The following is a 24,623-nucleotide window of genomic DNA, read 5'->3' as shown; positions in this document are numbered from 1 at the left end:
CATACGTCACTAGCTCATGGACTCTTGCTAATTACATGAAAGAAAGATATATTTTTAAAAATCCCATCACTAGGGAATTAGATAATAAAAGGAAAAATATATTTGAACAAACTAATTTCAAGGCCAAATCAAATTTCTATCCAACTACAGAAAAAGGAAAGAATCTTGAATTATTTGAGAAACTTGTAAAACAGGATATTGAAAGAATAAATATAGATAAAAATAAAAAATGAATTTAACTAAAAAAGAAAGGGGAAGTGTTTTAAAGGGACAGTCTACACCAGAATTGTTATTGTTTTAAAAGATAGATAATCCCTTTATTACCCATTTCCCAGTTTTGCATAACCAACACTGTCATATTAATACACTTTTAACCTCTGTGATTAACTTGTATCTAAGCCTCTGCAAACTGCCCCTTTTTTCAGTTCTTTTGACAGACTTGCAGTCTAGCCAATCAGAGCCTGCTCCCAGATTACTTCACGTGCACAAGCACAGTGTTATCTATATGAAATATGTGAACTAACACCCTCTAGTGGTGAAAAACTGTTAAAATGCAATCTGAAAGAGGTGGGCTTCAAGGTCTAAGAAATTAGCATATGAACCTCCTAGGTTAAGCTTTCAACTAAGAATACCAAGAGAACAAAGCAAAATTGGCGTAAAAGTAAATTGGAAAATTGTTTAAAATTACATGCTCTATCTGAATCATGAAAGTTTATTTTGGCCTAGACTGTCCCTTTAAACACAGAGGATTACAAAAAGGAAGCCATGAGATTACTAGAAGATACTACAACTTATCATAAAATTTCATATAATCCAATTAATTCCCCAAAAAAAGAATTGGAAAAAATACTAAGAAAAGCATTAAACATAGGTATCATTAATAATAAAGAGTTTTTGATTTCCTTCTAGTAAACCACCCAAGAACAGCAACTTTTTATTACTTACCTAAAATTTATAAAAATGTATCCAATACACCAGGGAGACCCATCATTTCGGGAATTGAATCAATAACATCTAATGTCTCAGAATATATTGACCATTTTTTACAACAGTTTGTAACAAGACTCCCATCTTATTTAAAAGATTCGACAGACTTTCTAAACACTTTACAAACCATTAAATGGAAATAAGGATATACACTTATAACTTGTGAGGTCAGTTCACTTTATACTAGTATACAGCATAAATTTGGTCTTCAAGCTGTAGATTATCACTTAACCAAATAGGGCGAACTACATAGTGAACAAATAGAATTTATTAAAACCTGTATTAAATTAATTTAGGAAAATAATTCCTTTGTTTTTAATGAACAGTTCTTTCTTCAAGTACAAGGCACTGTGATGGGCACCAAGTTCGCCCCAAGCTATGCTAATCTTTTCATGGGATATGTAGAAGATATCGTAGTTTATAGCGGTTCTTGGTTGGCGAACTTGCTCTGTCGCAGATTTATAGATGATATTTTCATTATATGGAAGGGGGATCTCGAATTGTTTGACTTGTTCATAGAAGATCTTAGTAGTAGTAAATTTGGTTTGAGTTTTACTTATGAACAAAGTAAACTCACCCTTAGCTATTTGGATATCTAAATTGAAATTATTAATCAAGAAATTCATACTAAAACTCATTTTAAAAAAGTTGAATCAAATAATTATGTACACAGTACAAGTTGCCATTATAAAAAATGGTTAGAAAATATCCCTATTAATCAATTCACTAGAATCAGAATTTTTTTTACAAGGATTGAAGATTTCGATGAACAAGCCATACATTTAGAAAATAAATTTTATCAAAAGAAATAATTTTTTAATAAAGCAAAACAAACAGCTAGAAACAAAAATAGGAAAGATTTACTACAACGGAAAATAAAAACTCCACAAAACACAGAACTACTATGGGTACCCTTCATTACAGATTACAATAATAGTCATAATCAAATTAGGACCACTTTAAAACAAACACTGGTATGTTTTACAACGAGATCCTATTATTGGAGAATTACTCCCCGAAAAACCTAATGTTATTTTCAAAAAAGAAAAAAAACTTAAAAAATATTCTAGCTCCCAGTACATTTAGAAATTCAAATACAAAAAAATCATAGTCAAAGGGATTTATTTCAACAACAAAAAAATCACAGGATTCTATCCATGTATTAGTTGTAAAGTCTGCAGTTTTAGCAGTAAGACTAAAATAGTGATGTCTAATATTACAAAAAAGAATATGAAATAAGAGATTGTATTAGATGTTCGGATAGGAATGTAGTCTATTTAATACAATGTCCATGTAAGAAACAATATTTGGGGGAGACTACTCGTCCCCTCAGAGATAGAATTTGTGAACATCTATTGAATATTGAACATGGCTTCATGGGCCATCTTCTGTCAAGATTTTTTAAAGAATATCACGATCAAAACACAACAGGTCTCAAATATTGGGGTATAAGAAAAATCCTGGGAAATTGGAGAGGTGGAGATTTAAATAAAAAAAACTTCTACGTACAGAAGCAGAACTAATCTTCAAATTTAAAACACTAGAACCTTTAGGTTTAAATGCTGAACTCAAACTTAATTCCATTATGGAATAAAATATAAATGAAAAAATTGAAAAATATAAACTAATAATTCTCAGACTTGCCTTGGTGAAACACACTATTTTCACATAAGAATATATCCTTTTCTTGCACCCTTCCTAAATACTTTTTAAGTATTCTTCACATTTCTAGTATCTATACATATATGTATATATATATATATATATATATATATATATATATATATATATATATATATATATATATACATATATGTATTTATTTCAAAAGAAACTAAGAATTATAACTATTGCACTTATGAACATTAAATTATAAATTAATTAAAAATATCACTTAGCGACACAATGGTTATATTTACACATTTATAAAATAAAGTTATACACTTTCTATCATATAGTATTGTTGCACTCTTAGTTTAATAAACACAATATAACAAGAATGAATCAAGATTTTAAGAATTAAAATTAAAAAAATTTAAACAGCCCATTAATATAGAAATTCACAAAGTCAAACTTAATATATATATATTTTAGGAGAGTCATTCAGATAGATGTGTACAATTATATATCTATTCAATAGTATATAGTGCATTGTATTTTGTATACTTCTCAAACATCCACATTTATTTTTTATGCTCAGTTTTATAACTTTAAAAAATTATAAAATGCTCAGGATCATTATAATTTAGTTATATAGTTTTATATATATATTTTTTACATTTTTATTTTTATACTTTATTAGTGCAATCACAATGAATATACGTTCTTTGTGAGAAACAAATAGAAATATCCTTTTTTCAAAAAATGGGAGGAGAATGCAATCGTTCGAATCACGAATAAAAAGAGGTATGAGGAGGTCTTTTCAACCCATCTTGAGAAAGGCTGTGATCAGCTGAAATGCGTAGATGAATAAGTAAGAATTCCACAAAACAGAGCGCTCTGTATCAGTTATCGGAATTCCTCAAGAGGTTTTTTTTTTGTTTGCAAGTAAGTGCCAAAGAGTTTGTTACTGTATGTCAACAGGAGCAATTGACATTTATATCCTTGTATCAAAGCAAGTTTTGTTTCAAAAGGATCGAGATTGTTTCCCATAAAGCTGAGGTAAAACCTCTACACTCATCGAAACCCGATAATCCACCTTCTAGATTGGCTGAATAACTCACCACGTGACCCGGAACTAAGTGAGCGGAATACAGGGTACATGCTACAATGCTAAAACCTGCATGAAACAAGGGCTCTACGGAGGGTCGAGACGTGGTGTGTTTTGTTCGCGGATAAAGACTTGGTGAGACCGGATTGAAAACAGCTTCTGCATCCCGGGTGAGTGGTGACTGGCGACTATCAAACAAACATCTATCATTGGCACGTAGACTGCAATACATCTAAATCCCATACCTCTGTCTTCATTAAAAGCATATCAGGACTTTTCAGTCACAACCATTGGTTGTTTAGGACAAATCTATTTTAACATATCAACTTACATTTTTTGAACTCCATCGCAATTTTTAAGATAAAATAGTAGGAATATTTTTTCTATTTTTGTATACTACCCCCTTTTTTCTGAGCATTTTATTACCACCGGTGGTCATTTCACATGTTTTTTTCTTTAATTTTATGTTTTTATGTCTATTAAACTGTTATTAATTACATTTTCCAGTATTTGCACTTATTTCATTGCTTTTTAAACTCTTTTAGCTGCTTCTTCTAGCGCACACCCTTACCATTGTTATTACTTTAATCAGGTATATTTGTGGGATTATACTTATTTAGGGTTGCAACTGCTAAGGTTCAAACAGGATTGTTTGTGTAGTATTGATAACACTCTCAGAAAACCCTCTCGTGGCTAAGACTAAGCATTCAATCTCCACGCTGTCAGCCTCAGAGAATCTAGATTTTGATGAATGAAGGGGCCTTGTTCCAGCAGATCCCTGCGACAAGGTAACCTCCAAGGAGGAGATGATGACATCCCCACTAGATCCGCGAACCATATCCTTCATGGCCACGATGGAGCAATCAGTATCACAGACGCCTGCTCCTGAAAGATTCGAGCCACCACTCAAGGAAGGAGTGGTAATGGCAGGAATAGAGAAATTAGTTGAACCTCCATGGCACCGCTAATACATCTATTAGCTCTGCCTGAGGACCCCTGGACCTCGACCCATATCTGGGTAGCTAGGTATTGAGACGGGACGCCATGAGATCTATCTCCCCACCTGTCAGAATGTGGATCACTGACAACCAACAGTTGTGGGTATCCGCCCACCCCAGAATACGAGATACTTCCCTTAATGCCAGGAAGCTTCTCGTCCCCCCCTGATGGTTGATGTAAGCCACCGAGGATATAATGTCCGATTGGAATCAGATAAATTGGGACGACCCAGTAGGGGCCAAACCTTCAGAGCATTGAATATTGCCCGAAGGTCTAGAATGTTGAATGGGAGGGAGCTCACCTCCTGCGTCCACAGGCCCTGCGCCTTCTTGGTGCCCCAAACAGCTCCCCATCCTGACAGACTTGTGTCCATATTCACAGTCACCCAGGATGGTCTTAAAAAGGATGTCCCTCGGGACAGGTGATCCGGACAGAGCCACCAAGAGAGCGATTCTCTCGACCAGTTGTCCAGAGAAATCTGTTGAGACAGATCCAAATGATCGCCGTTCCACTGCCTCAGCATGCACAGTCGCAACGGCCTGAGGTGGAACCTGGCAAAGAGAACGATGTCCATGCTGGACACCATGAGACCAATCACCTCCATACACTGAGCCACAGATGGCCTTAAATAGGTCTGGAGGGCAAGACATGTTGAAGCTAGTTTGCAACTTCTCTGGTATGTTAGAAATAGTCTCATGTCTATGTAATCTAATATCGTGCTCAGGAATTCCACCCTGGTGCTTGGAATAAGAGAACTCCTTTCTCTATTTATCTTCAGAGGAGAGATTCCTAATGGTGTTCCGCTAGACGAAACTATGGTGCTTTGTACCAGAATGTCGCCCAAGTAGTGAGCTACTGCTACACCCCGGGTTCTGGCGACTGCTAGAAGAGCCCCTAGAACCTTCGTAAAATTCTTGGAGCAGTAGCTAGACCAAACGGAAGTGCAATGAACTGAAAGTGCTGGTCCAGGAACCTAAGCCTGAGGAACTGGAAGTGTTACCTGTGGATTAGAAAGTGAAGGAATTCCTCCTTCAGATCTATACTGGCTCTATGTTAGACACTGGGACAATGACTCCAAAGGAGGACAGATCCCTTACGCACTCCAGAAAGGCTTCCCTCTTTCCTAGTTTTGAAAACAGGTTGAGAATTAGTAACCCAGAAGGCCATAATGCTTTCCTGAAAAATGTTGAGGAGACCCTCCACCTCGATCATTTTCACGAGGGAGACGCACCAAAAAGGTAGCCGTTCCAGCAACTGCAACAACAAGCACAGCCTTTAAAAGCAAATATCCTCACACGGGCTAGCATTACGTGTTGCAAGTGTAAAATTAGCACCAACCAAGTAGGAATGGTAAAAAGAGAACCCACCCCCATAGAGAGCCCGGAACTGGGATCCTTAAAAGGCAGACGACGGGAAGAGGAATCTAATCCTGTTCCACTCATCCTTAATAATGATTGCCATCAAATGTAGGACCCAGAGTTTCAAATAACAGCCCGGCCTTTGGAACCTCTAAAGTAGTCAAAACTAACTGGATCCTCCACAGGCGGAGGATTATAGGCAGCAGACTGCAACCCTGAAAGTTCATACTCTGAAGTTTAGAGAGAACCTCATCCTCGGATAACTGATCGGATATATCCGACAAATTACATGATGCCACCTGGACAGGAGTGCAAGATTTAACCTTTCGCTTGTGCTTAGCAGTGCGAGGTAAAGCACTAATGGCTGAAGACACCGCCGTATGAAACTGCGTAGTAACAGTCTGGCAGAAAAACTTTCCCTGCATCTCCAGACTCTAACTTTCGTCAATGCTCTCACTGAGAGGCTGACAAGACTACTTAAAACTCCAGTCCCATCTCGAAGGGCAGATTCCCTTCCTAAGGAAATACTCCGAAATCTTCTATCACTTCTCTGCCAACCTCCTGTGATGAAAGGCAAAGAATGACTGGGGGATGTATTTAAAGGGACATTATACACTCATTTTTTCTTTCCATAAATGTTTTGTAGATGATCTATTTATATAGCCCATAAAGTTTTTTTGTTTTTTTATTAGTTAAACTTTATTAGTGTATACTGTCCCTTTGGCTGGGGAGTCTTTGCCTCCTCCTGGTGGCCAGGTTCTGTATTTTCCACAAGTAATTAATGCAGCTGTGGACTCTCCCTGTATTAAGAAGGAAAATTCGTTTTTGGAAGGCAAGGAACAAGGGACATGAAATAGTTCATAATTCAGATAGAGCATACAATTTTCAGCAACTTTCTAATTTACTTCTATTATTACATTTTCTTAATTTTCTTGGTATCTTTTGGTGAAAAGCAGGGACATAAGCTTAGGAGTCCTCACGTATCTGAAGCACTATATGGCAGCAGGTTTGAAATAATGTTTTCAGTTTGCAAGAGCACTTCATGGCAGCACCATTTCCTGCCATGTAGTGCTCCTGTCTCCTAACTAGGTATCTCTTCACCAAAGAATACCATGGGAACAAAGCAAATTGGAAACTTTTTTAAATTATATGTGCTTTCTGAAAAACAAAAATGTATGCTTACCTGATATTTCTTTCATGATGGTGAGAGTCTACAACCCTACCCATTTCTTACTATCTTATGTTTGTTGCAGGTCCTGTTTTGTATTTAATTAACCCTGCTTTGGCCTTTTCCAGTTTTCTAAACTTTCTACTCTGCCTTGCCATATGTATAACTGAGGAATGTTGGGATATGGGGTGGAGTCAAGTTCTGCAATGTAAGAATGTTTTGTCTCCTCCTGATATACAAGAAGTATATCCTTCATGTGATGATTCGTTGACTCTCACCATTATTTAAAATAAACAATTATGTCCCTTTAATTGCAAAATCAAGTAGAATTAAACACCTTTTCTACACATTTAAGGTTAGTAAGTTGCTTAAAATTTCATATGCTTCTCATAGACTATTATTTTATTACCAAGTGGCAAAAAATTCTATAGTTTAACAGCAGAAGATTAAAAAATACAGGAATTTAAGCACATCTATAAAGCTCCCTGGACTGGTGAGATAATTTAAGAATGCTCATCAGTACTTTCCACTATTATTTCCCTGGTAGAAATAGTGAGCCACTTTATACCCTGACAACAAGGTGTTTCGCTAAGGGGCGTATACTACATTTTCTTATCGGAAGGAGATAAATACATTACAAAAGTGCACAATGAAAATTATAATTTAAAAATGATACAAAATAAATAATTGAACCCTTTATGCACACAAAATTACTCTAACAAAATTGTTCACCAAAACATGTAGTTTATAATAAACGTAAAATTTGTATGTAAATTACACAGGAATAAATTATATTAAATATGCACAGCATAAATCTAAGTACACTGATGTGCAAAAAACATATATACATTTGTACTTATAACATACTTATGTTTACCTGATAAATTAATTTATTTCATAGTGGTGAGAGTCCACAATCCATTACTCCTGGGAATAACTCTTCCCTGCGACTAGGAGGAGGCAAAAATTCCCAAACCCTAAGAGCCCTGTAAAACCCCTCCCACCTCACTGGCACCTCAGTCTAATGTATAGATGAGCAAAAGAGGTTTGAAAAAGAAATAAAACAAACAAATAGGAGAAGAGAAAGAACGAACATCAGAAAAAAACAAAAAGGTGGGGTCTTGCAGACTCATTAAAATGAAAGAAATTAATTTATCAGGTAAGCATAAATTATGTTTTCTTTCATACAGGTGGCAGGTGTGCATGATCCATTACTCCTGGGAACAAATACCCAAGCAGCAGAGTCCACTAGTAATGAAACATAAAGGGTGGGATTTAATAAACATATTTTTTCACTGAAAAACTAAATCCACAACCCCAAAAGAACCCAATAAGGGCAAAACATTTTTTTTGTTAATGCAATTAAAAATAACAGAAAAAAATCAATCAAACTGAGATAACTGCCTGAAGGACTTTCCTTCCAAAGGCCACCTCAGAAGAAGCAAAAACATAAAAATTGTAGAATTTAGAAAAAGTATGCAAAGAAGACCAAGTAACTGCCTGCAAATGTTTCTGGGTTTTTTTTAATTGAGGCTTTTAATCCAGGCATGTAAACAATGCAACAAAAAACAGAATTTATGTTTACCTGATAAATTACTTTCTCCAACGGTGTGTCCGGTCCACGGCGTCATCCTTACTTGTGGGATATTCTCTTCCCCAACAGGAAATGGCAAAGAGCCCAGCAAAGCTGGTCACATGATCCCTCCTAGGCTCCGCCTTCCCCAGTCATTCGACCGACGTAAAGGAGGAATATTTGCATAGGAGAAATCATATGATACCGTGGTGACTGTAGTTAAAGAAAATAAATTATCAGACCTGATTAAAAAACCAGGGCGGGCCGTGGACCGGACACACCGTTGGAGAAAGTAATTTATCAGGTAAACATAAATTCTGTTTTCTCCAACATAGGTGTGTCCGGTCCACGGCGTCATCCTTACTTGTGGGAACCAATACCAAAGCTTTAGGACACGGATGAAGGGAGGGAGCAAATCAGGTCACCTAGATGGAAGGCACCACGGCTTGCAAAACCTTTCTCCCAAAAATAGCCTCAGAAGAAGCAAAAGTATCAAATTTGTAAAATTTAGTAAAAGTGTGCAGTGAAGACCAAGTCGCTGCCTTACATATCTGATCAACAGAAGCCTCGTTCTTGAAGGCCCATGTGGAAGCCACAGCCCTAGTGGAATGAGCTGTGATTCTTTCAGGAGGCTGCCGTCCGGCAGTCTCGTAAGCCAATCTGATGATGCTTTTAAGCCAAAAAGAGAGAGAGGTAGAAGTTGCTTTTTGACCTCTCCTTTTACCAGAATAAACAACAAACAAGGAAGATGTTTGTCTAAAATCCTTTGTAGCATCTAAATAGAATTTTAGAGCACGCACTACATCCAAATTGTGCAACAAACGTTCCTTCTTTGAAACTGGATTCGGACACAAAGAAGGCACGACTATCTCCTGGTTAATGTTTTTGTTAGAAACAACTTTCGGAAGAAAACCAGGTTTAGTACGCAAAACCACCTTATCTGCATGGAACACCAGATAAGGAGGAGAACACTGCAGAGCAGATAATTCTGAAACTCTTCTAGCAGAAGAAATTGCAACCAAAAACAAAACTTTCCAAGATAATAACTTAATATCAACGGAATGTAAGGGTTCAAACGGAACCCCCTGAAGAACTGAAAGAACTAAATTGAGACTCCAAGGAGGAGTCAAAGGTTTGTAAACAGGCTTGATTCTAACCAGAGCCTGAACAAAGGCTTGAACATCTGGCACAGCTGCCAGCTTTTTGTGAAGTAACACAGACAAGGCAGAAATCTGTCCCTTCAAAGAACTTGCAGATAATCCTTTCTCCAAACCTTCTTGAAGAAAGGATAGAATCTTAGGAATTTTTATCTTGTCCCAAGGGAATCCTTTAGATTCACACCAACAGATATATTTTTTCCATATTTTGTGGTAGATTTTTCTAGTTACAGGCTTTCTGGCCTGAACAAGAGTATCAATGACAGAATCTGAGAACCCTCGCTTTGATAAGATCAAGCGTTCAATCTCCAAGCAGTCAGTTGGAGTGAGACCAGATTCGGATGTTCGAACGGACCTTGAACAAGAAGGTCTCGTCTCAAAGGTAGCTTCCATGGTGGAGCCGATGACATATTCACCAGGTCTGCATACCAAGTCCTGCGTGGCCACGCAGGAGCTATCAAGATCACCGATGCCCTCTCCTGATTGATCCTGGCTACCAGCCTGGGGATGAGAGGAAACGGCGGGAATACATAAGCTAGTTTGAAGGTCCAAGGTGCTACTAGTGCATCTACTAGAGTCGCCTTGGGATCCCTGGATCTGGACCCGTAGCAAGGAACCTTGAAGTTCTGACGAGAGGCCATCAGATCCATGTCTAGAATGCCCCACAATTGAGTAATTTGGGCAAAGATTTCCGGATGGAGTTCCCACTCCCCCGGATGAAATGTCTGACGACTCAGAAAATCCGCTTCCCAATTTTCCACTCCTGGGATGTGGATTGCAGACAAGTGGCAGGAGTGAGTCTCCGCCCATTGAATGATTTTGGTCACTTCTTCCATCGCCAGGGAACTCCTTGTTCCCCCCTGATGGTTGATGTACGCAACAGTCGTCATGTTGTCTGATTGAAACCGTATGAACTTGGCCTTTGCTAGCTGAGGCCAAGCCTTGAGAGCATTGAATATCGCTCTCAGTTCCAGAATATTTATCGGGAGAAGAGATTCTTCCCGAGACCAAAGACCCTGAGCTTTCAGGGGTCCCCAGACCGCGCCCCAGCCCACCAGACTGGCGTCGGTCGTGACAATGACCCACTCTGGTCTGCGGAAGCTCATCCCCTGTGACAGGTTGTCCAGGGACAGCCACCAACGGAGTGAATCTCTGGTCCTCTGATCTACTTGTATCGTCGGAGACAAGTCTGTATAGTCCCCATTCCACTGACTGAGCATGCACAGTTGTAATGGTCTTAGATGAATTCGCGCAAAAGGAACTATGTCCATTGCCGCTACCATCAAACCTATTACTTCCATGCACTGCGCTATGGAAGGAAGAGGAACAGAATGAAGTATTTGACAAGAGTTTAGAAGTTTTGATTTTCTGGCCTCTGTCAGAAAAATCCTCATTTCTAAGGAGTCTATTATTGTTCCCAAGAAGGGAACCCTTGTTGACGGAGATAGAGAACTTTTTTCTACGTTCACTTTCCACCCGTGAGATCTGAGAAAGGCCAGGACAATGTCCGTGTGAGCCTTTGCTTGTGGAAGGGACGACGCTTGAATCAGTATGTCGTCCAAGTAAGGTACTACTGCAATGCCCCTTGGTCTTAGCACCGCTAGAAGGGACCCTAGTACCTTTGTGAAAATTCTTGGAGCAGTGGCTAATCCGAACGGAAGTGCCACAAACTGGTAATGCTTGTCCAGAAATGCGAACCTTAGGAACCGATGATGTTCCTTGTGGATAGGAATATGTAGATACGCATCCTTTAAATCCACCGTGGTCATGAATTGACCTTCCTGGATGGAAGGAAGAATTGTTCGAATGGTTTCCATTTTGAACGATGGAACCTTGAGAAACTTGTTTAGGATCTTGAGATCTAAGATTGGTCTGAATGTTCCCTCTTTTTTGGGAACTACGAACAGATTGGAGTAGAACCCCATCCCTTGTTCTCCTAATGGAACAGGATGAATCACTCCCATTTTTAACAGGTCTTCTACACAATGTAAGAATGCCTGTTTTTTTATGTGGTCTGAAGACAATTGAGACCTGTGGAACCTCCCCCTTGGGGGAAGCCCCTTGAATTCCAGAAGATAACCTTGGGAGACTATTTCTAGCGCCCAAGGATCCAGAACATCTCTTGCCCAAGCCTGAGCGAAGAGAGAGAGTCTGCCCCCCACCAGATCCGGTCCCGGATCGGGGGCCAACATCTCATGCTGTCTTGGTAGCAGTGGCAGGTTTCTTGGCCTGCTTACCTTTGTTCCAGCCTTGCATTGGCCTCCAGGCTGGCTTGGCTTGAGAAGTATTACCCTCTTGCTTAGAGGACGTAGCACTTGGGGCTGGTCCGTTTCTGCGAAAGGGACGAAAATTAGGTTTATTTTTGGCCTTGAAAGACCTATCCTGAGGAAGGGCGTGGCCCTTGCCCCCAGTGATATCAGAAATAATCTCTTTCAAGTCAGGGCCAAACAGCGTTTTCCCCTTGAAAGGAATGTTAAGCAATTTGTTCTTGGAAGACGCATCCGCTGACCAAGATTTTAGCCAAAGCGCTCTGCGCGCCACAATAGCAAACCCAGAATTTTTCGCCGCTAATCTAGCCAATTGCAAAGTGGCGTCTAGGGTGAAAGAGTTAGCCAATTTGAGAGCATGAATTCTGTCCAAAATCTCCTCATAAGAAGAATCTTTATTGAGCGCCTTTTCTAGTTCATCGAACCAGAAACACGCTGCTGTAGTGACAGGAACAATGCATGAAATTGGTTGTAGAAGGTAAACCTTGCTGAACAAACATCTTTTTAAGCAAACCCTCTAATTTTTTATCCATAGGATCTTTGAAAGCACAACTATCTTCTATGGGTATAGTGGTGCGTTTGTTTACAGTAGAAACCGCCCCCTCGACCTTGGGGACTGTCTGCCATAAGTCCTTTCTGGGGTCGACCATAGGAAACAATTTCTTAAATATAGGGGGAGGGACGAAAGGTATGCCGGGCCTTTCCCATTCTTTATTTACAATGTCCGCCACCCGCTTGGGTATAGGAAAAGCTTCGGGGGGCCCCGGGACCTCTAGGAACTTGTCCATTTTACATAATTTCTCTGGAATGACCAAATTCTCACAATCATCCAGAGTAGATAACACCTCCTTAAGCAGGGCGCAGAGATGTTCCAATTTAAATTTAAATGTAATCACATCAGGTTCAGCTTGTTGAGAAATTTTCCCTGAATCTGAAATTTCTCCCTCAGACAAAACCTCCCTGGCCCCCTCAGACTGGTGTAGGGGCACTTCAGAACCAATATCATCAGCGTCCTCATGCTCTTCAGTATTTTCTAAAACAGAGCAGTCGCGCTTTCGCTGATAAGTGGGCATTTTGGCTAAAATGTTTTTGATAGAATTATCCATTACAGCCGTTAATTGTTGCATAGTAAGGAGTATTGGCGCACTAGATGTACTAGGGGCCTCCTGTGTGGGCAAGACTGGTGTAGACGAAGGAGGGGATGATGCAGTACCATGCTTACTCCCCTCACTTGAGGAATCATCTTGGGCATCATTTTCTCTAAATTTTGTGTCACATAAATCACATCTATTTAAATGAGAAGGAACCTTGGCTTCCCCACATACAGAACACAGTCTATCTGGTAGTTCAGACATGTTAAACAGGCATAAACTTGATAACAAAGTACAAAAAACGTTTTAAAATAAAACCGTTACTGTCACTTTAAATTTTAAACTGAACACACTTTATTACTGCAAATGTGAAAAAGTATGAAGGAATTGTTCAAAATTCACCAAAATTTCACCACAGTGTCTTAAAGCCTTAAAAGTATTGCACACCAAATTTGAAAGCTTTAACCCTTAAAATAACGGAACCGGAGCCGTTTTTATATTTAACCCCTTTACAGTCACTGGTATCTGCTTTGCTGAGACCCAACCAAGCCCAAAGGGGAATACGATACCAAATGACGCCTTCAGAAAGTCTTTTCTATGTATCAGAGCTCCTCACACATGCATCTGCATGTCATGCTTCCCAAAAACAAGTGCGCAATAAAGGCGCGAAAATGAGGCTCTGCCTATGATTAGGGAAAGCCCCTAGAGAATAAGGTGTCCAATACAGTGCCTGCCGGTTATTTTACATAATTCCCAAGAATAAAATAATTCCTCAAAGCTAAGAAGTATAAAATATGCTTATATATCAATCGTTTTAGCCCAGAAAATGTCTACAGTCTTAAAAGCCCTTGTGAAGCCCTTTTTTTCTTTATGTAATAAAAATGGCTTACCGGATCCCATAGGGAAAATGACAGCTTCCAGCATTACATCGTCTTGTTAGAAATGTGTCATACCTCAAGCAGCAAAAGTCTGCTCACTGTTTCCCCCAACTGAAGTTAATTCCTCTCAACAGTCCTGTGTGGAAACAGCCATCGATTTTAGTAACGGTTGCTAAAATCATTTTCCTCTTACAAACAGAAATCTTCATCTCTTTTCTGTTTCAGAGTAAATAGTACATACCAGCACTATTTTAAAATAACAAACTCTTGATTGAATAATAAAAACTACAGTTAAACACCAAAAAACTCTAAGCCATCTCCGTGGAGATGTTGCCTGTACAACGGCAAAGAGAATGACTGGGGAAGGCGGAGCCTAGGAGGGATCATGTGACCAGCTTTGCTGGGCTCTTTGCCATTTCCTGTTGGGGAAGAGAATATCCCACAAGTAAGGATGACGCCGTGGACCGGACACACCTATGTTGGAGAAAAGAAAAATAATTACATTGCAATGCAAAGGCACAATTCATTCCATATTAATCAACAGAACAATAATAAAGGTCTCTAAATTGTTTGTGTCACAAAATTGAAACATAAAAGATGAGTTTGGAAGAAAATTTTAGTATAGAATGCTTGGCCCTTTGTAAACCTTCCAAGAAAAAACATAGGAGGCCACTCTTGGACCTCAAATATATAAAAATAGAAGGCATCTAAATACGAGATCACTTTTGGGTCTCATTTACTCAATCTCAGGTTTTGTACTAATTTAGCAAACTCTTATTAGCAAAGGTAGGTATGATAGCATGTTAAGATAACGTATAGATATGCTTTAGATGTTATCTCAAGGAGTGGCTAGACCAGTGACAGTGAACCTTAGCACTCCAGATGTTTCAGAACTACATTTCCCATGATGCTTGACTAGAATTCAGAGTGCCTTAGCATCATAGGAAATGTAGTTCTGAAGCATCTGGAGTGCTAAGGTTCGCCATTTCTGGGCTAGACTAGCTCTTATTTACAAAGGTAGGTAAAATAACATGAAGAGATAACATCCAGGTATGCTAGATATCTTATCTCAAGAGATGGATCCAAGCTAAGTTATAATTAGCAAAACAATGAAAAACAGAATTTATGCTTACCTGATAAATTACTTTCTCCAACGGTGTGTCCGGTCCACGGCGTCATCCTTACTTGTGGGATATTCTCTTCCCCAACAGGAAATGGCAAAGAGTCCCAGCAAAGCTGGTCACATGATCCCTCCTAGGCTCCGCCCACCCCAGTCATTCGACCGACGGACAGGAGGAAATATATATAGGAGAAACCATATGATACTGTGGTGACTGTAGTTAGAGAAAAAAATTCATCAGACCTGATTAAAAAACCAGGGCGGGCCGTGGACCGGACACACCGTTGGAGAAAGTAATTTATCAGGTAAGCATAAATTCTGTTTTCTCCAACATTGGTGTGTCCGGTCCACGGCGTCATCCTTACTTGTGGGAACCAATACCAAAGCTTTAGGACACGGATGAAGGGAGGGAGCAAATCAGGTCACCTAAACGGAAGGAACCACAGCTTGCAAAACCTTTCTCCCAAAAATAGCCTCCGAAGAAGCAAAAGTATCAAATTTGTAAAATTTGGCAAAAGTGTACAGTGAAGACCAAGTCGCTGCCTTACATATCTGGTCAACAGAAGCCTCGTTCTTGAAGGCCCATGTGGAAGCCACAGCCCTAGTGGAGTGAGCTGTGATTCTTTCAGGAGGCTGCCGTCCGGCAGTCTCGTAAGCCAATCGGATGATGCTTTTAAGCCAAAAGGAAAGAGAGGTAGAAGTCGCTTTTTGACCTCTCCTTTTACCAGAATAAACAACAAACAAGGAAGATGTTTGTCTGAAATCTTTAGTAGCCTCTAAATAGAACTTTAGAGCACGGACAACGTCCAAATTGTGTAACAAACGTTCCTTCTTTGAAACTGGATTTGGACACAAAGAAGGTACAACTATCTCCTGGTTAATATTTTTGTTAGAAACAACTTTAGGAAGAAAACCAGGCTTAGTACGCAAAACCACCTTATCTGCATGGAACACCAGATAAGGAGGAGAACACTGCAGAGCAGATAACTCTGAAACTCTTCTAGCAGAAGAAATTGCAACCAAAAACAAAACTTTCCAAGATAGTAACTTAATATCTATGGAATGTAAGGGTTCAAACGGAACCCCTTGAAGAACTGAAAGAACTAGATTTAGACTCCAGGGAGGAGTCAAAGGTCTGAAAACAGGCTTGATCCTAACCAGAGCCTGAACAAATGCTTGAACATCTGGCACAACTGCCAGTCTTTTGTGTAGTAAGACAGATAAAGCAGAGATCTGTCCCTTTAGGGAACTTGCAGATAATCCTTTCTCCAAACCTTCTTGAAGAAAGGAGAGAATCTTAGGAATTTTTATCTTATTCCATGGGAATCCTTTGGATTCACACCAACAGATATATTTTTTTCCATATTTTATGGTAAATTTTTCTAGTTACAGGTTTTCTGGCCTGAACCAGAGTATCTATCACCGAATCTGAAAACCCACGCTTTGATAGAATCAAGCGTTCAATCTCCAAGCCGTCAGTTGGAGGGAGACCAGATTTGGGTGTTCGAATGGACCTTGAAAAAGAAGGTCCTGTCTCAAAGGTAGCTTCCATGGTGGAGCCAATGACATATTCACCAGGTCTGCATACCAAGTCCTGCGTGGCCACGCAGGAGCTATCAAGATCACCGAGGCCCTCTCCTGATTGATCCTGGCTACCAGCCTGGGAATGAGAGGAAACAGTGGGAATACGTAAGCTAGGTTGAAAGTCCAAGGTGCTACTAGTGCATCTACTAGAGTCGCCTTGGAATCCCTGGATCTGGACCCGTAGCAAGGAACCTTGAAGTTCTGACGAGACGCCATCAGATCCATGTCTGGAATGCTCCATAATTGAGTTATTTGGGCAAAGATTTCCGGATGGAGTTCCCACTCCCCCGGATGAAATGTCTGACGACTCAGAAAATCCGCTTCCCAATTTTCCACTCCTGGGATGTGGATCGCAGACAAGTGGCAGGAGTGATCCTCCGCCCATTGAATTATTTTGGTCACTTCTTTCATCGCCAGGGAACTCTTTGTTCCCCCTTGATGATTGATATAAGCAACAGTCGTCATGTTGTCTGATTGGAACCTTATGAATTTGGCCTTTGCTAGTTGAGGCCAAGCTCTGAGAGCATTGAATATCGCTCTCAGTTCCAGAATGTTTATCGGGAGAAGAGACTCTTCCCGAGACCATAGACCCTGAGCTTTCAGGGATTCCCAGACCGCACCCCAGCCCACTAGACTGGCGTCGGTCGTGACAATGACCCACTCTGGCCTGCGGAAGCTCATTCCCTGGGACAGATGGTCCAGGGTCAGCCACCAACGGAGTGAATCTCTGGTCTTTTGATCTACTTGAATCATTGGAGACAAGTCTGTATAATCCCCATTCCACTGTTTGAGCATGCACAGTTGTAATGGTCTTAGATGAATTCGTGCAAAAGGAACTATGTCCATTGTTGCAACCATCAATCCTATTACTTCCATGCACTGCGCTATGGAAGGACGAGGAACAGAATGAAGCACTTGACAAGAGCTTAGAAGTTTTGATTTTCTGACCTCTGTCAGAAAAATCCTCATTTCTAAGGAATCTATTATTGTTCCCAAGAAGGGAACTCTTGTTGACGGGGACAGAGAACTCTTTTCTTTGTTCACCTTCCATCCGTGAGATGTGAGAAAGGCTAGAACGATGTCCGTATGAGCCTTTGCCTTTGACAGAGACGACGCTTGTATTAGAATGTCGTCCAAGTAAGGTACTACTGCAATGCCCCTTGGTCTTAGAACCGCTAGAAGGGACCCTAGCACCTATGTGAAAATCCTTGGAGCAGTGGCTAATCCGAATGGAAGAGCCAGAAACTGGTAATGTTTGTCCAGAAAAGCGAACCTTAGGAACTGATGATGTTCCTTGTGGATAGGGATATGTAGGTACGCATCCTTTAGATCCACGGTAGTCATAAATTGACTTTCCTGGATGGTGGGTAGAATCGTTCGAATAGTTTCCATTTTGAACGATGGTACCCTGAGAAATTTGTTTAGGATCTTCAAATCCAAAATTGGTCTGAACGTTCCCTCTTTTTTGGGAACTACGAACAGATTGGAATAAAATCCCCTTCCTTGTTCCTTTATTGGAACTGGGTGTATCACTCCCATCTTTAACAGGTCTTCTACACAATGTAAGAATGCCTGTCTCTTTATTTGGTTTGAGGATAAGTGAGACTTGTGGAACCTTCCCCTTGGGGGTAGTTCCTTGAATTCCAGGAGATAACCTTGAGAAACTATTTCTAGCGCCCAAGGATCCTGAACATCTCTTGCCCAAGCCTGAGCAAAGAGAGAGAGTCTGCCCCCCACCAGATCCGGTCCCGGATCGGGGGCTACTCCTTCATGCTGTCTTGTTAGCAGTGGCAGGCTTCTTGGCCTGCTTACCTTTGTTCCAGCCTTGCATTGTTTTCCAGGCTGGTTTGGGTTGTGAGGCATTACCCTCTTGCTTAGAGGATGCAGAATTAGAGGCTGGTCCATTTCTGCGAAAGGGACGAAAATTAGGCTTATTTTTAGCCTTAAAAGACCTATCCTATGGAAGGGCGTGGCCCTTTCCCCCAGTGATGTCTGAAATAATCTCTTTCAAATCAGGTCCAAATAAAGTTTTACCTTTGAAAGGAATGTTAAGTAATTTTGTCTTGGATGACACATCCGCTGACCAAGACTTTAGCCAAAGCGCTCTGCGCGCCACAATAGCAAACCCTGAATTTTTCGCCGCTAATTTTGCTAATTGCAAAGCGGCATCTAAAATAAAAGAGTTAGCCAATTTAAGTGCGTGAACTCTGTCCATAACCTCCTCATATGGAGTTTCTCTACTGAGCGACTTTTCTAGTTCCTCGAACCAGAACCACGCTGCCGTAGTGACAGGAACAATGCATGAAATTGGTTGTAGAAGGTAGCCTTGCTGTACAAAAATCTTTTTAAGCAAACCTTCCAATTTTTTATCCATAGGATCTTTGAAAGCACAACTATCTTCGATAGGAATAGTAGTGCGTTTGTTTAGAGTAGAAACTGCCCCCTCGACCTTGGGGACTGTCTGCCATAAGTCCTTTCTGGGGTCGACCATAGGAAATAATTTCTTAAATATAGGGGGAGGAACAAAAGGTATGCCGGGCTTTTCCCACTCTTTATTTACTATGTCCGCCACCCGCTTGGGTATAGGAAAAGCGTCGGGGGGCACCGGAACCTCTAGGAAACTGTCCATCTTGCATAATTTCTCTGGAATGACCAAATTGTCACAATCATCCAGAGTAGATAACACCTCCTTAAGCAGTGCGCGGAGATGTTCTAATTTAAATTTAAATGTCACAACATCAGGTTCAGCTTGATGAGAAATTTTTCCTGAATCTGAAATTTCTCCATCAGACAAAACCTCCCTCATGGCCCCTTGAGATTGGTGTGAGGGTATGACAGAACAATTATCATCAGCGTCCTCTTGCTCTTCAGTGTTTAAAACAGAGCAATCGCGCTTTCTCTGATAAGTAGGCATTTTGGATAAAAGATTTGCTATGGAGTTATCCATTACAGCCGTTAATTGTTGCATGGTAATAAGTATTGGCGCACTAGATGTACTAGGGGCCTCCTGCATGGGCAAAACTGGTGTAGACACAGTAGGAGATGATGTAGTATCATGTTTACTCCCCTCATTTCAGGAATCATCTTGGGCAATATCATTATTTGTGGCAGTACTGTCCTTACTTTGTTTGGACGCTATGGCACAATTATCACATAAATTTAAATGGGGAGACACATTGGCTTTCATACATATAGAACATAGCTTATCTGAAGGTATAGACATGTTAAACAGGCTTAAACTTGTCAACAATGCACAAAAAACGTTTTAAAATAAAACCATTACTGTCACTTTAAATTTCAAACAGAAAACACTTTATTACTGAATATGTGAAAAAGTATGAAGGAATTGTTCAAAAATTACCAAATTTTCACCACAGTGTCTTAAAGCCTTAAAAGTATTGCACACCAAATTTCAGAGCTTTAACCCTTAAAATAACGGAACCGGAGCCGTTTTTCAATTTAACCCCTATACAGTCCCAGATACAGTCTTTGCTAAGACCCAACCAAGCCCTGAGGGGAATACGATACCAAATGACGCCTTCTAAAAGCTTTTTCAGAGATCCTTAGATCCACACACATGCATCTGCATGCCCTGTTCTCAAAAAACAACTGCGCATTAATGGCGCGAAAATGAGGCTCAGTCTATGACTAGAAAGGCCCCCTGACTGAAAAAGGTGTCCAATACAGTGCCTGCCGTTTTATAAACGTTCCCCAAGATTATAAATGTCAATTGTTAGCCTAAATTTGAATAATATGCACAAATAAAGCAATCGATTTAGCCCATAAAAATGTCTACCAGTTTTTTAGCCCATAATAAGCCCTTTATTCTGTTTTTTTGACTAAGAAAATGGCTTACCGGTCCCCATGAGGGGAAATGACAGCCTTCCAGCATTACACAGTCTTGTTAGAAATATGGCTAGTCATACCTTAAGCAGAAAAGTCTGCTAACTGTTTCCCCCAACTGAAGTTACTTCATCTCAACAGTCCTATGTGGAAACAGCAACCGATTTTAGTTACTGTCTGCTAAAATCATCTTCCTCTTACAAACAGAAATCTTCATCCTTTTCTGTTTCAGAGTAAATAGTACATACCAGCACTATTTTAAAATAACAAACACTTGATAGAAGAATAAAAACTACAATTAAACACCAAAAAACTCTTAACCATCTCCGTGGAGATGTTGCCTGTGCAACGGCAAAGAGAATGACTAGGGTGGGCGGAGCCTAGGAGGGATCATGTGACCAGCTTTGCTGGGACTCTTTGCCATTTCCTGTTGGGGAAGAGAATATCCCACAAGTAAGGATGACGCCGTGGACCGGACACACCAATGTTGGAGAAAGCATACACGCTTTCCTAAGGTACCGATCATACTTTGGAATTACATTGAATTAACAATGGCAATTATGAGTTTAAAAAGAACTACTTCTGTTATACATTGGGGACAGATATGTGACAAAACTAGTGGCGGAGACACAATGTAGCTACATTGTACCTGTGAGATTGTAGACAACAACATGGAATAACTCATAAGTTATTTAAAATACGAGCTACCACAGTGGTCAGTAACTTGTTATGGCAGCTAACGACTGCTAAGTACTTAGTGTAAGGACTAAAACTTTAACAGCAAATCTGACTTCTCAATAGGGACATAAATGCATTGAGTCAGGATGTGCCCCGGCTGCAGCCAGCTGATATAATGTTATTAAGAGACATTCAAATTAAAACAAACATTAAGTGACATCTTTGAGATATGCTTCTAAAAGATGTACTTAAACAGAATAGGAATATATACATATATGACAGGTAATTCAAGGCTTAGCACAACATACAAACAATATAGATAACAATCTTAAGGTAGGTTTTGTTATGATTGTACATTGTAGTAGTTGCCTACTATAGAACAGGCAAGATCATCAAATTATACTGTATATAAAGCAAAACTAGGTATACAGTTGTACTAATCTGCAAAAAAGCTTAGATCCTATGATTATTGAAAAAAACCATGATTATTGAAAATTAACCAGAAAAAAAAAAAAAACTATCTTGCAACTTTAACTATGTCCCATAGTACATGTGAATTATCTCAGGTAGCCATATGGTATTAACTATAGCAATTTAGAGCATCCATTATAGACTTCCAGGGTAATGTCCCACATAGGTACCCATGTTAATTTAAAGGGTTAGAAATAAATACAGAGAGGCTGTCTGCATTTAGTCAAGTTTCTCATAATAGAGGGTACGTTACTTCTAGATTAGTAGGGGAGTAAATAAGGGACTCACATAGCCAAGAAACAAAACCGTTTTTATAAACTTGCCATCATGGGTACCAAAGTCCATAGTATTATTCCTACCAGGGAACCAAAGAGATCCAATAGGAATCACCATGTATATATAAAGCAGCTGGTGCTGTAAACATCAGTGTGAGAGATAGTGCCGGGTCAACAAAGAGATCTAAGGTATGAGGGGCAACTATGCAGCCGGCAAGTGATCCGCAACTTTGGGGTTCAGTAGCAAACATTACACAAAAGGTAGAAGTTCTCTGCAATTCCTTCCAGTACTGTGATCACAGCGGACTCGGTCACAGCAATTTCTCCTTCCCATGAGACTACTTTATGAGCTGTAGGCAGAGGGTACCGAATAGTGGGTTCAGCTAAAACTAGTGACCTCTCAATCATAGGATCAATCCTATTTAGTAAGACCGGCTCCTCAGCAGTGTCTGGGCACTTTTCCAAACATGAGAGCTGTAGCTCCTGTACCAAGGATCCGTGGTGAGCATCCAGGAGTCTATGCATTACAGCAAAAAATGTATTAATGGTTGTTGTGGCAATACATCTTGTTATGAATATTACCTTTATCAGTTGCTCATAAGGATAGGTAACAAGGTATATAGATTTCCTGCAGTGACTTGCAAGATAACACTGCTCTGTAACGACAGAGACAAAGGAGTTCTCTGCCAGGGGGTTAGTTGGTAGGCCGTAGCCTCTTATTGTTTCCGGAAGGCTGAAGCTGGCTCCAAACTCAGGAAGAAAAACATTGTTTGAAAGAGCTTTCTTGTTAAAAAGTACAAATCAACTCCCGATGGAGTGTTAAAGATTGGATTTTGTGCAGATTTGCTCTGGAGTCTGAAGCAGCAGACAATCTTGCAACCTATCATGGCCGCTGCCCGGAAGTTCCCCCACTGCCTTGCAAATTTGGTCAACTGAAGTCTCATTCTTAAAATTCCAAGAAGTGGCAACTTATCTAGTAGAATGAGCATTAAAGTTTCAACCAAGAAGCCAAAGAAACCTGGGAAGTTTGTGATTCAGCCAAGAGGCAATCAGATCTATCTCTGGGAGACCACAAAGATCCACTATCTGATTGAAAACATACAGATGAAGAAACCACTCTCCTGGATGCAAGGACTGACAACTGAGAAAATCAGCTTCCCAGTTGTCCACTAAAGGAATATGAGCAACATAAATTTGACAATTGACTGCCCAGGAAAAAAAATCATGATACTTCCCCAATGGCAAGGGAACTGTGAGTTCCCCATTAATGGTTGACATATGCTACTGCTGTAACATTGTCTGAAATCAGATAATACACCCTTTTCAATAGAGGCCCCCTGTGTAATAAGTTGATTCAGCCACCAAGAGAGAGACTGGCTTGTTCTGAGATCTACATGAAACCTTTGAGATAGCCGAGTATGATCCCTGCAGCATTGCTGAAGCATGCAAAGCTGAAGACGCCTTATGTGGAAATTAGCAAATGGAATAGCATCCAAAGTCGCAATCATGACACATGACACCTCCAAAAGCAACTGAGGGTTTAGACAAGTGAATACCAACTTTATCCTCTTTAGATCTGTCAAGGAAAGTCTCTTTGAAAAACTACCTTTGACTGGGGAACCAGCAAACTCTTTGGAAAATGTATTTTCCAACTGGTGTGAGATTCTTCAAAATGAAAAGATGGAGCTTGAACCATGATATCATCCAGGTAAGGAAACACTGCAATAGCCAAAGTTCTGATCACAGATAAATGGGTACCCAGGACCTTGGAGAATATTCTGGGGGCTGTAGCCAGACCAAACAGAAGAGCAACCAACTGGAAATGCTTGTCTAGAAAGGCAAACTTTAGAAACTGATTATGTTCCTTGTGAATAGGAACATGAAGGTAAGCATCCTTTAAATCTATTGTGGAGAAATACTGATCTTGCTGAATAAAAGGCAGAATAGTCAGAATAAACTTCATTTTGAAAGAAGGAACTCCCCTTTCCAACAAAGGAACAGGAACAATCACTTTCATATATTTTAGATCTGAAACTGAATTAAAAAAAAAGGCCTTAGCCGTCACAGGATTTATCGGAACATTGAACAGAAAAAAACTTCCTGTGGGAGGCCAAATTCTGAAACCTATTCGATAAACCTGGAAGACTATTTTTAAAACCCAGGGATCCTAAATAGACTGAAACCAAGCTTTCTGAAAGAATTTCAACCTCTGTTTCGGTGGTCACACCTTCATGCAGACTTGGATGAGGGAGTGAATTTCTTGGACTGCTTAGACTTGTTCCAGTTAGAATTTGGCTTCCAGACAGAACCAGAGGAACCTTGCTTCTTAGTGGAGGAAGTGGATTTTTGTTCCCTGTTCTGTAGAAAGGGATGGAAATGATTAGGAGCTTTAAAATTTACCCTTGGACTTCTTGTCCTGAGAAAGAAAAGCTCCTTTACCTCCTGTCATAGAAAAGAATCCAAA

At 40.0% G+C, this 24,623-nt stretch overlaps 1 protein-coding gene across 3 annotated transcripts in view; it reads right to left on the bottom strand.

Annotated features, from left to right (window-relative positions):
- Window positions 1-24,623, bottom strand: part of NIT2 (nitrilase family member 2) — a 183,925-nt gene that overhangs the window by 19,345 nt on the left and 139,957 nt on the right. The window lies entirely within an intron of this gene.

This window comes from Bombina bombina, chromosome 3, assembly GCF_027579735.1.
Source record: "Bombina bombina isolate aBomBom1 chromosome 3, aBomBom1.pri, whole genome shotgun sequence".
Classification (NCBI taxonomy): Eukaryota; Metazoa; Chordata; class Amphibia; order Anura; family Bombinatoridae; genus Bombina; species Bombina bombina.
The sequence above is the reverse complement of the archived record's forward strand: the minus strand, read 5'-3'. Positions and strand labels throughout refer to the sequence as shown.